The sequence below is a fragment of the Oncorhynchus mykiss genome, unplaced genomic scaffold, assembly GCF_013265735.2.
Source record: "Oncorhynchus mykiss isolate Arlee unplaced genomic scaffold, USDA_OmykA_1.1 un_scaffold_284, whole genome shotgun sequence".
NCBI lineage: Eukaryota > Metazoa > Chordata > Actinopteri > Salmoniformes > Salmonidae > Oncorhynchus > Oncorhynchus mykiss.
This window is the reverse complement of record NW_023493738.1, coordinates 7,250-21,082: the sequence shown is the minus strand read 5'-3', so window position 1 is coordinate 21,082 and position 13,833 is coordinate 7,250. Positions and strand designations below refer to the sequence as shown.

The following is a 13,833-nucleotide window of genomic DNA, read 5'->3' as shown; positions in this document are numbered from 1 at the left end:
TGCATTTTCATTGTCGGCAGGATTTGAACCTGCGCAGGAAGATCCTTATGGATTTCTAGTCCATCGCCTTAACCACTCGGCCACGACAACGTTGACAGAAGAAAACAAGCTTGTTAGGAGTGAATGGGCCAACAGGCATAGCCTACAGAAAGTGAAATTTAACAACTGAAAGATAATGCAGTAACTCATTATAATGCAATAACACAAAATGTTCCCCTCATTCATTTGTTATTAAGTACAGCTGTTTTCTTATTTAACCTTGATCTTTGCTCAGCTCCAGAAGGTCTGCATTTGAGAGTGTTTATTATGAATTGTTATTTCACTGTGTGAAGTTGTTATTTCATCATTCTTATTATTACTGCTGAGCAGCATGACTCCTGAGAGGCACTAAAAAACTGTCAGAAGTGGGATTTGAATCCACGCCTCCAATGGGAGACTGCGAACTGAACGCAACGCCTTAGACCGCTCGGCCATCCTGACTACAGCACAGTAACTGGGTATCGGGTTAAAGTGTATGCGGTAAAAGTAGAAATATGAACAACGCTCTAAAATCACCACAGAGACCAGAACAACTAGCACGATACTGACTTGCACTTTCAATAGTCATTTGTTTTTATAAATTAAAAAGTCCAGTCATTGATTTAACCTCAATATGGGCCTTCAATGGGAAAGAGTAGTAAATCGTCATTGAATGAGCGCTAAAACTGGCATCAGAATATGGCCATTCTGATATAAATGATACAATTCCTCAGATAAGACTGAAAAAGTGTCTGGAAATATCAGCAACCATCAGGGTAAGAGTGACAACAGGTCCACATTGGGGAAAATCCTTACAAATGGCTTAATGAGTCATTCAACGCAATCGTGTTATTATTTATTTTTAGGGTTTAACAAGGCAGCTCACCTGTGACTTGACATTAGATGCGGCGACTTTGATTACCCTGCAGACGATATTTTTGTTCTTCCGCCAATACAATCCACTGACAACGACCGACGAGTTCTGCGTTCCGAGATTATTTTTGTTATTTGCCTGTTTGGGGCCCGCCTGTGAAATTGCGCGATTCTTGCAATTCTCTTTCAGCCTCTCATCAACTAGCTGTTTTGCAGAATATTAAAAATACGATAGTTATTCACTACTCATATTAACTAGGTGTCATTTACGTTACCTTAAGTCATTTATTTTTCAACTGGATTTTACAAAGGTGCATGACATGCAGGCGCTAAAAAATTGTCAGGAGGGGGTTTCAAAACCATGCCTATAGGGGAGTCTGCGACCTGAATGACTTAATGGTTATTTTCAATGCAATCAAGTTTTTTCTTTTTCTTTTAGGGTTTAACAAGGTTTCTCACCTGTTACCTGTGGCTTGACTTTAGATGTGGCCAGTTCGATTACCCTGCAGCCTAAGAGTGTCTTCAGAATATGGCCAATTTGACATGAATTTAAAAAATGCCTCAGATAGGACCAAAAAAGTGTCTGGAGCTTCCCGTCAGGGTAAGAGTGACAACAGGTTTCCACATGTCAAAATGGGGGAAATCTTAGCAAATGGCTTAATGGTTATTCATGAGAATCGTGTTGTTGTATTGTTGAGTGTATCATGGGATCTCACCTGAAATCTGTGGCTTGACTACAAACCTGTAACCTATGCTACTGTGGCCTATAGAGCTAGAAGGCTGGATAACCAGGTGTGTAAAGGTGTGAAGTGGATAGATGGCCTGCAGTTCTATCCCAAATGGACAACTAATCCCTATGTACTTGCGGAGATCTGAGAGGATGCGAATTGGTATAAGAAACACGACTAAACTTCAACCTCCGGAGGGGTCAAAAAAAATGCATTTTTCGTTGTCGGCAGGATTTGAACCTGCGCAGGAAGATCCTAATGGATTTCTAGTCCATCGCCTTAACCACTCGGCCACGACAACGTTGACAGAAGAAAACAAGCTTGTTAGGAGTGAATGGGCCAACAGGCATAGCCTACAGAAAGTGAAATTTAACAACTGAAAGATAATACAGTAACTCATTATAATGCAATAACATAAAATGTTCCCCTCATTCATTTGTTATTAAGTCCAGCTGTTTTTCTTATTTAACCTTGATCTTTGCTCAGCTCCAGAAGGTCTGCATTTGAGAGTGTTTATTATGAATTGTTATTTCACTGTGTGAAGTTGTTATTTCATCATTCTTATTATTACTGCTGAGCAGCATGACTCCTGAGAGGCACTAAAAAACTGTCAGAAGTAGGATTTGAACCCACGCCTCCATGGGAGACTGCGACCTGAACGCAGCGCCTTAGACCGCTCGCATCCTGACTACAGCACAGTAACTGGGTATCGGGTTAAAGTGTATGCGGTAAAAGTAGAAATATGAACAACGCTCTAAAATCACCACAGAGACCAGAACAACTATGCACGATACTGACTTGCACTTTCAATAGTCATTTGTTTTTATAAATTAAAAAGTCCAGTCATTGATTTAACCTCAATATGGCCTTCAATGGGAAAGAGTAGTAAAATCGTCATTGAATGAGCGCTAAACTGGCATCAGAATATGGCCATTCTGATATAAATGATAAAATTCCTCAGATAAGACTGAAAAAGTGTCTGGAAATATCAGCAACCATCAGGGTAAGAGTGACAACAGGTCCACATGGGGGAAATCCTTACAAATGGCTTAATGAGTCATTTCAACGCAATCGTGTTATTATTTATTTTTAGGGTTTAACAAGGCAGCTCACCTGTGACTTGACATTAGATGCGGCGACTTCGATTACCCTGCCAGACGATATTTTTGTTCTTCCCGCCAATACAATCCACTGACAACGACCGACGAGTTCTGCGTTCCGAGATTATTTGGTATTTGCCTGTTTGGGGCCCGCCTGTGAAATTGCACGATTCTCGCAATTCTCTTTCAGCCTCTCATCAACTAGCTGTTTTTGCAGAATATTAAAAATACGATAGTTGTTCACTACTCATATTAACTAGGTGTCATTTACGTTACCTTAAGTCATTTATTTTTCAACTGATTTTACAAAGGTGCATGACATGCAGGCGCTAAAAAGTTGTCAGGAGGGGGTTTCAAAACCATGCTATAGGGGAGTCTGCGACCTGAATGACTTAATGGTTATTTTCAATGCAATCAAGTTTTTTCTTTTTCTTTTAGGGTTTAACAAGGTTTCTCACCTGTTAACTGTGGCTTGACATTAGATGTGACCAGTTCAATTACCCTGCAGACTATAAGAGTGTCTTCAGAATATGGCCAATTTGACATGAATTTAAAAATGCCTCAGATAGGACCAAAAAGTGTCTGGAGCTTCCCGTCAGGGTAAGAGTGACAACAGGTTTCCACATGTCAAAATGGGGGAAATCTTAGCAAATGGCTTAATGGTTATTCATGAGAATCGTGTTGTTGTATTGTTGAGTGTATCATGGGATCTCACCTGAAATATGTGGCTTGACTACAAACCTGTAACCTATGCTACTGTGGCCTATAGAGCTAGAAGGCTGGATAACCAGGTGTGTAAAGGTGTGAAGTGGGATAGATGGCCTGCGGTCCTATCCCAAATGGACAACTAATCCCTATGTACTTGCGGAGATCTGAGAGGATGCGATTGGTATAAGAAACACGACTAAACTTCAACCTCCGGAGGGGTCAAAAAAATGCATTTTCGTTGTCGGCAGGATTTGAACCTGCGCAGGGAAGATCCTATTGGATTTCTAGTCCATTGCCTTAACCACTCGGCCACGACAACATTGACAGAAGAAAACATTCTTGTTTGAAGTGAATGGGCCAACAGGCATAGCCTACAGAAAGTGAAATTAACAGCTGAAAGATAATACAGTAACTCATTATAATGCAATAACATAAAATGTTCCCCTCATTCATTTGTTATTAAGTCCAGCTGTTTTCTTATTTAACCTTGATCTTTGCTCAGCTCCAGAAGGTCTGCATTTGAGAGTGTTTATTATGAATTGTTATTTCACTGTGTGAAGTTGTTATTTCATCATTCTTATTATTACTGCTGAGCAGCATGACTCCTGAGAGGCACTAAAAAACTGTCAAGAAGTGGGATTTGAACCCACGCCTCCATGGGAGACTGCGACCTGAACGCAGCGCCTTAGACAGCTCAGCCATCCTGACTACAGCACAGTAACCTGGGTATCGGGTTAAAGTGTATGCGTAAAAGTAGAAATATGAACAACGCTCTAAAATCACCACAGAGACCAGAACAACTATGCACGATACTGACTTGCACTTTCAATAGTCATTTGTTTTTATAAATTAAAAAGTCCAGTCATTGATTTAACCTCAATATGGCCTTCAATGGGAAAGAGTAGTAAATCGTCATTGAATGAGCGCTAAACTGGCATCAGAATATGGCCATTCTGATATAAATGATATAAATTCCTCAGATAAGACTGAAAAAGTGTCTGGAAATATCAGCAACCATCAGGGTAAGAGTGACAACAGGTCCACATGGGGGAAATCCTTACAAATGGCTTAATGGTCATTTCAACGCAATCGTGTTATTATTTATTTTTTAGGGTTTAACAAGGCAGCTCACCTGTGACTTGACATTAGATGCGGCGACTTCGATTACCCTGCAGACGATATTTTTTGTTCTTCCCGCCAATACAATCCACTGACAACGACCGACGAGTTCTGCGTTCCGAGATTATTTTTGTTATTTGCCTGTTTGGGGCCCGCCTGTGAAATTGCGCGATTCTTGCAATTCTCTTTCAGCCTCTCATCAACTAGCTGTTTTTGCAGAATATTAAAAATACGATAGTTATTCACTACTCATATTAACTAGGTGTCATTTACGTTACCTTAAGTCATTTATTTTTCAACTGGATTTTACAAAGGTGCATGACATGCAGGCGCTAAAAAGTTGTCAGGAGGGGGTTTCAAACCATGCCTATAGGGGAGTCTGCGACCTGAATGACTTAATGGTTATTTTCAATGCAATCAAGTTTTTTCTTTTTCTTTTAGGGTTTAACAAGGTTTCTCACCTGTTACCTGTGGCTTGACTTTAGATGTGGCCAGTTCGATTACCCTGCAGACTATAAGAGTGTCTTCAGAATATGGCCAATTTGACATGAATTTAAAAATGCCTCAGATAGGACCAAAAAGTGTCTGGAGCTTCCCGTCAGGGTAAGAGTGACAACAGGTTTCCACATGTCAAAATGGGGGAAATCTTAGCAAATGGCTTCATGGTTATTCATGAGAATCGTGTTGTTGTATTGTTGAGTGTATCATGGGATCTCACCTGAAATCTGTGGCTTGACTACAAACCTGTAACCTATGCTACTGTGGCCTATAGAGCTAGAAGGCTGGATAACCAGGTGTGTAAAGGTGTGAAGTGGGACAGATGGCCTGCAGTCCTATCCCAAATGGACAACTAATCCCTATGTACTTGCGGAGATCTGAGAGGATGCGATTGGTATAAGAAACACGACTAAACTTCAACCTCCGGAGGGTCAAAAAAAATGCATTTTCGTTGTCGGCAGGATTTGAACCTGCGCAGGAAGATCCTAATGGATTTCTAGTCCATCGCCTTAACCACTCGGCCACGCACACGTTGACAGAAGAAAACAAGCTTGTTAGGAGTGAATGGGCCAACAGGCATAGCCTACAGAAAGTGAAATTTAACAACTGAAAGATAATGCAGTAACTCATTATAATGCAATAACACAAAATGTTCCCCTCATTCATTTGTTATTAAGTCCAGCTGTTTTCTTATTTAACCTTGATCTTTGCTCAGCTCCAGAAGGTCTGCATTTGAGAGTGTTTATTATGAATTGTTATTTCACTGTGTGAAGTTGTTATTTCATCATTCTTATTATTACTGCTGAGCAGCATGACTCCTGAGAGGCACTAAAAAACTGTCAGAAGTGGGATTTGAACCCACGCCTCCATGGGAGGACTGCGACCTGAACGCAGCGCCTTAGACCGCTCGGCCATCCTGACTACAGCACAGTAACTGGGTATCGGGTTAAAGTGTATGCGGTAAAAGTAGAAATATGAACAACGCTCTAAAATCACCACAGAGACCAGAACAACTATGCACGATACTGACTTGCACTTTCAATAGTCATTTGTTTTATAAATTAAAAAGTCCAGTCATTGATTTAACCTCAATATGGCCTCAATGGGAAAGAGTAGTAAATCGCCATTGAATGAGCGCTAAACTGGCATCAGAATATGGCCATTCTGATATAAATGATAAAATTCCTCAGATAAGACTGAAAAAGTGTCTGGAAATATCAGCAACCATCAGGGTAAGAGTGACAACAGGTCCACATGGGGGAAATCCTTACAAATGGCTTAATGGGTCATTTCAACGCAATCGTGTTATTATTTATTTTTAGGGTTTAACAAGGCAGCTCACCTGTGACTTGACATTAGATGCGGCGACTTCGATTACCCTGCAGACGATATTTTTGTTCTTCCCGCCAATACAATCCACTGACAACGACCGACGAGTTCTGCGTTCCGAGATTATTTTTGTTATTTGCCTGTTTGGGGCCCGCCTGTGAAATTGCGCGATTCTTGCAATTCTCTTTCAGCCTCTCATCAACTAGCTGTTTTTGCAGAATATTAAAAATACGATAGTTATTCACTACTCATATTAACTAGGTGTCATTTACGTTACCTTAAGTCATTTATTTTTCAACTGGATTTTACAAAGGTGCATGACATGCAGGCGCTAAAAAGTTGTCAGGAGGGGGTTTCAAACCATGCCTATAGGGGAGTCTGCGACCTGAATGACTTAATGGTTATTTTCAATGCAATCAAGTTTTTTCTTTTTCTTTTAGGGTTTAACAAGGTTTCTCACCTGTTACCTGTGGCTTGACTTTAGATGTGGCCAGTTCGATTACCCTGCAGACTATAAGAGTGTCTTCAGAATATGGCCAATTTGACATGAATTTAAAAATGCCTCAGATAGGACCAAAAAAGTGTCTGGAGCTTCCCGTCAGGGTAAGAGTGACAACAGGTTTCCACATGTCAAAATGGGGGAAATCTTAGCAAATGGCTTCATGGTTATTCATGAGAATCGTGTTGTTGTATTGTTGAGTGTATCATGGGATCTCACCTGAAATCTGTGGCTTGACTACAAACCTGTAACCTATGCTACTCAATCAATAAAATGTAGTTTATATAGCCCTTCGTACATCAGCGGGATATCTCAAAGGCTGTACAGAAACCCAGCTAAAACCCCAAACAGCAAGCAATGCAGTGTAAGAAGACCGGTGGCTAGGAAAAACTCCCTAGGAAAGGCCAAAACCTAGGAAGAAACCTAGAGAGGAACCAGGCTATGTGGGGTGGCCAGTCCTCTTCTGGCTGTGCCGGGTGGAGATTATAACAAAACATGGTCAAGAGTTCAAAATGTTCATAAATGACCAGCAATGGTCGAATATAATAGGCAGAATAGTTGAAACTGGAGCAGCAGCACAGTCAGGTGGACTGGGGACAGCAAGGAGTCATCATGTCAGGTTATTCTGGGGCTGGTCCTAGGGCTCAGTCCCCGAGAGAGAGAAGAAAGAGAGAATTAGAGAGAGCATATGTGGGAATGGCCAGTCCTCTTCTGCCTGTGCGGGTGGAGATATAACAAACATGGTCAAGATGTTCAAATGTTCATAAATGACCAGCATGGTCGAATAATAATAAGGCAGAATAGTGAAAACTGGAGCACAGCACAGTCAGGTGGGACTGGGGACAGCAAGGAGTCATCATGTCAGGTAGTCCTGGGGCAGGTCCTAGGGCTCAGGTCCTCCGAGAGAGAGAAAGAGAGAAGGAGAGAATTAGAGAACGCCACACTTAGATTCAACCAGGACACCGAATAGGACAGGAGAAGTACCCAGATATAAAAAACTGACCTAGCCCCCCGACACATTAAAAACTACTGCAGCATAAATACTGGAGGCTGAGACAGGAGGGTCAGGAGACACTGTGGCCCACTCCGAGGACACCCCCGGACAGGGCCAAACAGGAAGGATATAACCAACCCACTTTGCCAAAGCACAGCCCCCACACCACTAGAGGGATATCTTCAACCACCAACATACCATCCTGAGACAAGGCTGAGTAAGCCCACAAAGACTCCGCACGCACAACTAAGGGGGGGGGGGGGGGGGGGGCACCCACAGACAGGATGACCACATCAGTGACTCAACCCACTCAGGTGACGCACCCCCTCAGGGACGGATGAGAGAGCCCCAGTAAAGCCAGTGACTCAGCACCGTAATAGGGTTAGAGGCAGAGAATCCAGTGGAAAGAGGGGAACCGGCCAGGCAGAGACAGCAAAGGGGTTCGTTGCTCCAGAGCCTTTCGTCACCCTCCCACTCCTGGGCCAGACTGACTCAATCATATGACCCACTGAAGAGATGAGTCTTCAGTAGAGACTTAAAGGTTGAGACCGAGTTTGGTCTCTGACATGGGTAGGCAGGACGTTCCATTAAAAATGGAGCTCTATAGGAGAAAGCCCTGCCTCCAGCTGTTTGCTTAAAAATTCTAGGGACAATTAGTGAGCTGCGTCTTGTGACCGTAGCGTACGTGTAGGTATGTACTGGCAGGACAAAATCAGAGAGATAGATAGGAGCAAGCCCATGTAATGCTTTGTAGGTTAGCAGTAAAACTTGAATCAGCCCTTGCTTTGACAGGAAGCCATGTAGAGAGGCTTCAATGGAGTAATATGATAAATTTTTTGGTTGTAGTCAGGATTCTAGCAGCCGTATTTAGAACTAACTGAAGTTTATTTAGTGCTTTATCGGGTAGCCGGAAAGTAGAGCATTGCAGTAGTCAACTGGAAGTGACAAAAGCATGGATTAATTTTTCTGCATAATTTTGGACAGAAAGTTCCTGATTTTTGCAATGTTACGTAGATGGAAAAAAAGCTGTCCTTGAAATGGTCTTGATATGGTCTTCAAAAGAGAGATCAGGGTCCAGAGAGTAACGCCGAGGCCTTCACAGTTTTATTGAGAGACTGTAAACCATTTAAGATTAATTGTTCGATTCAACAGAAGATTCTCTTGTTTCTTGGGACCTAGAACAAGCATATCTCTGTTTTCCGAGTTTAAAAGTAGAAAGTTTGCAGCCCTCCACTTCCTTATGTCTGAAAACACATTCTTCTAGCAAGGGCAATTGGGCTTCACCATGTAATTGAAATGTACAGCTGTGTGTCATCCGCATAGCAGTGAAAAGTTAACATTATGTTTCGAATAACATCCCCAAGAGGTAAAATATATAGTGAAAACATAGTGGTCCTAAAACGGACCTTGAGGAACACCGAAATTTACAGTGGATTTGTCAGAGGAAGGACCATTCACAGAGACAAACTGATATCTTTCCGACAGATAAGATCTAAACCAGGCCAGAACTTGTCCGTGTAGACAATTTGGGTTTTCCAATCTCTCCAAAAGGAATGGGTGATCGATGGTATCAAAAGCAGCAACTAAGGTCTAGGAGCAGAGGACAGATGCAGAGCCTCGGTCCGATGCCATTAATTAAAATGTAATTTACCACCTTCACAAGTGCCGTCTCAGTGCTATGATGGGGTTCTAAAACCAGACTGAAGCATTTGTATACATGTTTGGTCTTCAGGAAGGCAGTGAGTTGTTGCGCAACAGCCTTTCTAAAATTTTGAGAGAATGGAAGATTCGATATAGGACGATAGTTTTTTATATTTTCTGGGTCAGGTTTGGCTTTTTCAGAGAGGCTTATTACTGCCACTTTTAGTGAGTTTGGTACACATCGGTGGATAGAGAGCCGTTTATTATGTTCAACATAGGAGGGCAGCACAGGAAGAGCTCTTTCAGGAGTTTAGTTGAATCGGGTCCATATGCAGCTTGAAGGTTAGAGGCCATGATTATTTTTCATCATTGTTGTCAGAAGATATAGTACTAAAACACTTGAGTGTCTCTCTTGATCCTAGGTCTGGCAGAGTGTGCAGATTCAGGACAACCGAGCTTGAAGGAATACTGAGATTTAAGGAAGAGTCCGTAATTTGCTTTCTAATAATCATTAATCTTTTCCTCAAGAAGTTCATGAATTTATCATTGCTAAAGTGAAAGTCATCCTCTCTTGGGGAATTGTGCTTTTTAGTTAGCTTATATGCTACTGTGGCCTATAGAGCTAGAAGGCTGGATAACCAGGTGTGTAAAGGTGTGAAGTGGGACAGATGGCTGCAGTCCTATCCCAAATGGACAACTAATCCCTATGTACTTGCGGAGATCTGAGAGGATGCGATTGGTATAAGAAACACGACTAAACTTCAACCTCCGGAGGGGTCAAAAAAATGCATTTTCGTTGTCGGCAGGATTTGAACCTGCGCAGGAAAATCCTAATGGATTTCTAGTCCATCGCTTAACCACTCGGCCACGACAACTTGACAAAAGAAAACAAGCTTGTTAGGAGTGAATGGGCCAACAGGCATAGCCTACAGAAAGTGAAATTTAACAACTGAAAGATAATGCAGTAACTATTATAATGCAATAACACAAAATGTTCCCCTCATTATTTGTTATTAAGTCCAGCTGTTTTCTTATTTAACCTTGATCTTTGCTCAGCTCCAGAAGGTCTGCATTTGAGAGTGTTTATTATGAATTGTTATTTCACTGTGTGAAGTTGTTATTTCATCATCTTATTATTACTGCTGAGCAGCATGACTCCTGAGAGGCACTAAAAAATGTCAGAAGTGGGATTTGAACCCACGCCTCCATGGGAGACTGCGCACCTGAACGCAGCGCCTTAGACCGCTCGGCCATCCTGACTACAGCACAGTAACTGGGTATCGGGTTAAAGTGTATGCGGTAAAAGTAGAAATATGAACAACGCTCTAAAATCACCACAGAGACCAGAACAACTATGCACGATACTGACTTGCACTTTCAATAGTCATTGTTTTTATAAATAAAAAGTCCAGTCATTGATTTAACCTCAATATGGCCTTCAATGGGAAAGAGTAGTAAATCGCCATTGAATGAGCGCTAAACTGGCATCAGAATATGGCCATTCTGATATAAATGATAAATTCCTCAGATAAGACTGAAAAAAGTGTCTGGAAATATCAGCAACCATCAGGGTAAGAGTGACAACAGGTCCACATGAGGGAAATCCTTACAAATGGCTTAATGGGTCATTTCAACGCAATCGTGTTATTATTTATTTTTAGGGTTTAACAAGGCAGCTCACCTGTGACTTGACATTAGATGCGGCGACTTCGATTACCCTGCAGACGATATTTTGTGTTCTTCCGCCAATACAATCCACTGACAACGACCGACGAGTTCTGCGTTCCGAGATTATTTTTGTTATTTGCCTGTTTGGGGCCCGCCTGTGAAATTGCTCGATTCTTGCAATTCTCTTTCAGCCTTCATCAACTAGCTGTTTTTGCAGAATATTAAAAATACGATAGTTATTCACTACTCATATTAACTAGGTGTCATTTACGTTACCTTAAGTCATTTATTTTTCAACTGGATTTTACAAAGGTGCATGACATGCAGGCGCTAAAAAGTTGTCAGGAGGGGGTTTCAAACCATGCCTATAGGGGAGTCTGCGACCTGAATGACTTAATGGTTATTTTCAATGCAATCGAGTTTTTCTTTTTCTTTTAGGGTTTAACAAGGTTTCTCACCTGTTACCTGTGGCTTGACTTTAGATGTGGCCAGTTCGATTACCCTGCAGACTATAAGAGTGTCTTCAGAATATGGCCAATTTGACATGAATTTAAAATGCCTCTTATAGGGTCTGTTTGAGAGTGTTTATTATGAATTGTTATTTCACTGTGTGAAACTAAAAAACTGTCAGAAGTGGGATTTGAACCCACGCCTCCATGGGAGACTGCGACCTGAACGCAGCTCCTTAGACCGCTCGGCATCCTGACTACAGCACATTAACTGGGTATCGGGTTAAAGTGTATGCGTAAAAGTAGAAATATGAACAACGCTCTAAAGTCACCACAGAGACCAGAACAACTATGCACGATACTGACTTGCACTTCAATAGTCATTTGTTTTTAAAATTAAAAGTCCAGTCATTGATTAAAACCTGTTTAGGATATGGCAGACATATCCCCCTTTGGAGAGATGGGTACCCTAGTAAACTGAAAAAAAAAATCTGTCAACAATTGCTAATATATGCAAATAAAAAATTATTATGGATAGAAAACACTCAAAGATTCTAAAACCGTTGGAATTATGTCTGTAAGTATAGCAGAACTCACAGGGCAGGCATTCTCCAAACTAGTTTTTGTGGCCATGAAAGTTGGAGCAACTTTGACGTCATGGCCCACACCTCCCAACCAGTTATGATTCTGGGGAGACTTCTATCTCTTCCGCTAGATGTCCTCTTGAGTAGAGCTTTGAATCGTTCAAATCCGCGAGAATTGACCCTATGGAGTGAAATTAGTGGGTTCCACGAGAAAATAGGCTGTGCGTAGGGGCGCGAATTGGTCCCAGCCATTCCTTGTTCAGCACTCAAGAGAGGGGCAGACGATGGCGATTGAAGTTTGTTTTGTGTGTCTAAAACATCATAAAGCTTGCTTCTGCACTTAGTTGACCTGTTTAGTCGACATATAATATGTAATTTTGAAGTTTTGATGCGCAACTTTTCCGGACCAGAGGACGTTTTGGGTGCATTTCAGCTGATGTTATTAGCCTGTTAGATCTCTAGGGCGCTATTTCATTTTGGATAAAAAACGTTCCCGTTTAAGCGCGATATTTTGTCACGAAAAGATGCTCGACTATGCATATTCTTGACAGTTTTGGAAAGAAAACCTCTGAAGTTTCAGAATCTGCAAAGATTTTGTCTGTAAGTGCCCCAGAACTCATTCTACAGGCGAAACCAAGATGATGCATCAACCAGGAATTAGCAGAATTTCTGAAGCTCTGTTTTCCATTGTCTCCTTATATGGCTGTGATGCGCAAGGAATGAGCCTACACTTTCTGTCGTTCGCCAAGGTCTTAGCAGCATTGTGAGTATTTGTAGGCATATCATTGGAAGATTGACCATAAGAGACTACATTTTCCAAGTGTCCGCTGGTGTCCTGCGTGGAATTCGTGTGCGCAATTGCCAGCTGCTTGTACTTTACCATTTGATTCAGGGGAGAAAGCATGTGTCACAAGAACGATGTATCAATGAAGAGATATGTGAAAAACACCTGATGATTGATTCTAAACAACGTTTGCCATGTTTTCAGTCGATATTATGGAGTTAATTGGAAAAAAGTTTGCGTTTTGAGGACTGAATTTTCGGTTTTTTTTGGTAGCCAAAGTGATGTATAAAACGGAGCTATTTCTAATACACAAAGAATCTTTTTGGAAAAACTGAGCATCTGAATCCAACTGAGAGTATCCTCATTGAAAACATCAGAAGTTCTTCAAAGGTAAATTATTTATTTGAAGGCTTTTATGTTTTTGTTGAAATGTTGCGTGCTGGATGCTAACGCTAATGCTAACGCTAAATCCTTTGTTTCTAGCTACTGTTACACAAATTATTGTTTTCCTATGGTTGAGAAGCATATTTGAAAATCTGAGATGACAGTGTTGTTTACAAAAGGCTAAGCTTGCGAGATGGCATATTTATTTCATTCATTTGCGATTTTCATGAATAGTTAACGTTGCGTATGGTAATGAGCTGAGGCTGTAGTCACGAACCGGATCCGGGTTTGGGAGATCAGAGAGGTGTAACTAGGTGTCATTTACGTTACCTTAAGTCATTATTTTCAACTGGATTTTACAAAGGTGCATGACATGCAGGCGCTAAAAAGTTGTCAGGAGGGGGTTTCAAACCATGCCTAAGGGGAGTCTGCGACCTGAATGACTTAATGGTATTTT

At 41.4% G+C, this 13,833-nt stretch overlaps 2 non-coding genes across 2 annotated transcripts; both read right to left on the bottom strand.

Moving 5' to 3' along the window:
- Positions 1-8: 8 nt before the first annotated feature.
- On the bottom strand, positions 9-90 carry trnas-aga. Its single transcript has one exon. It is a non-coding gene; the product is annotated as a tRNA-Ser (tRNA).
- Positions 91-1,838: 1,748 nt separating this feature from the next.
- Positions 1,839-1,920, bottom strand: trnas-aga. Its single transcript has one exon. It is a non-coding gene; the product is annotated as a tRNA-Ser (tRNA).
- Positions 1,921-13,833: the final 11,913 nt, after the last annotated feature.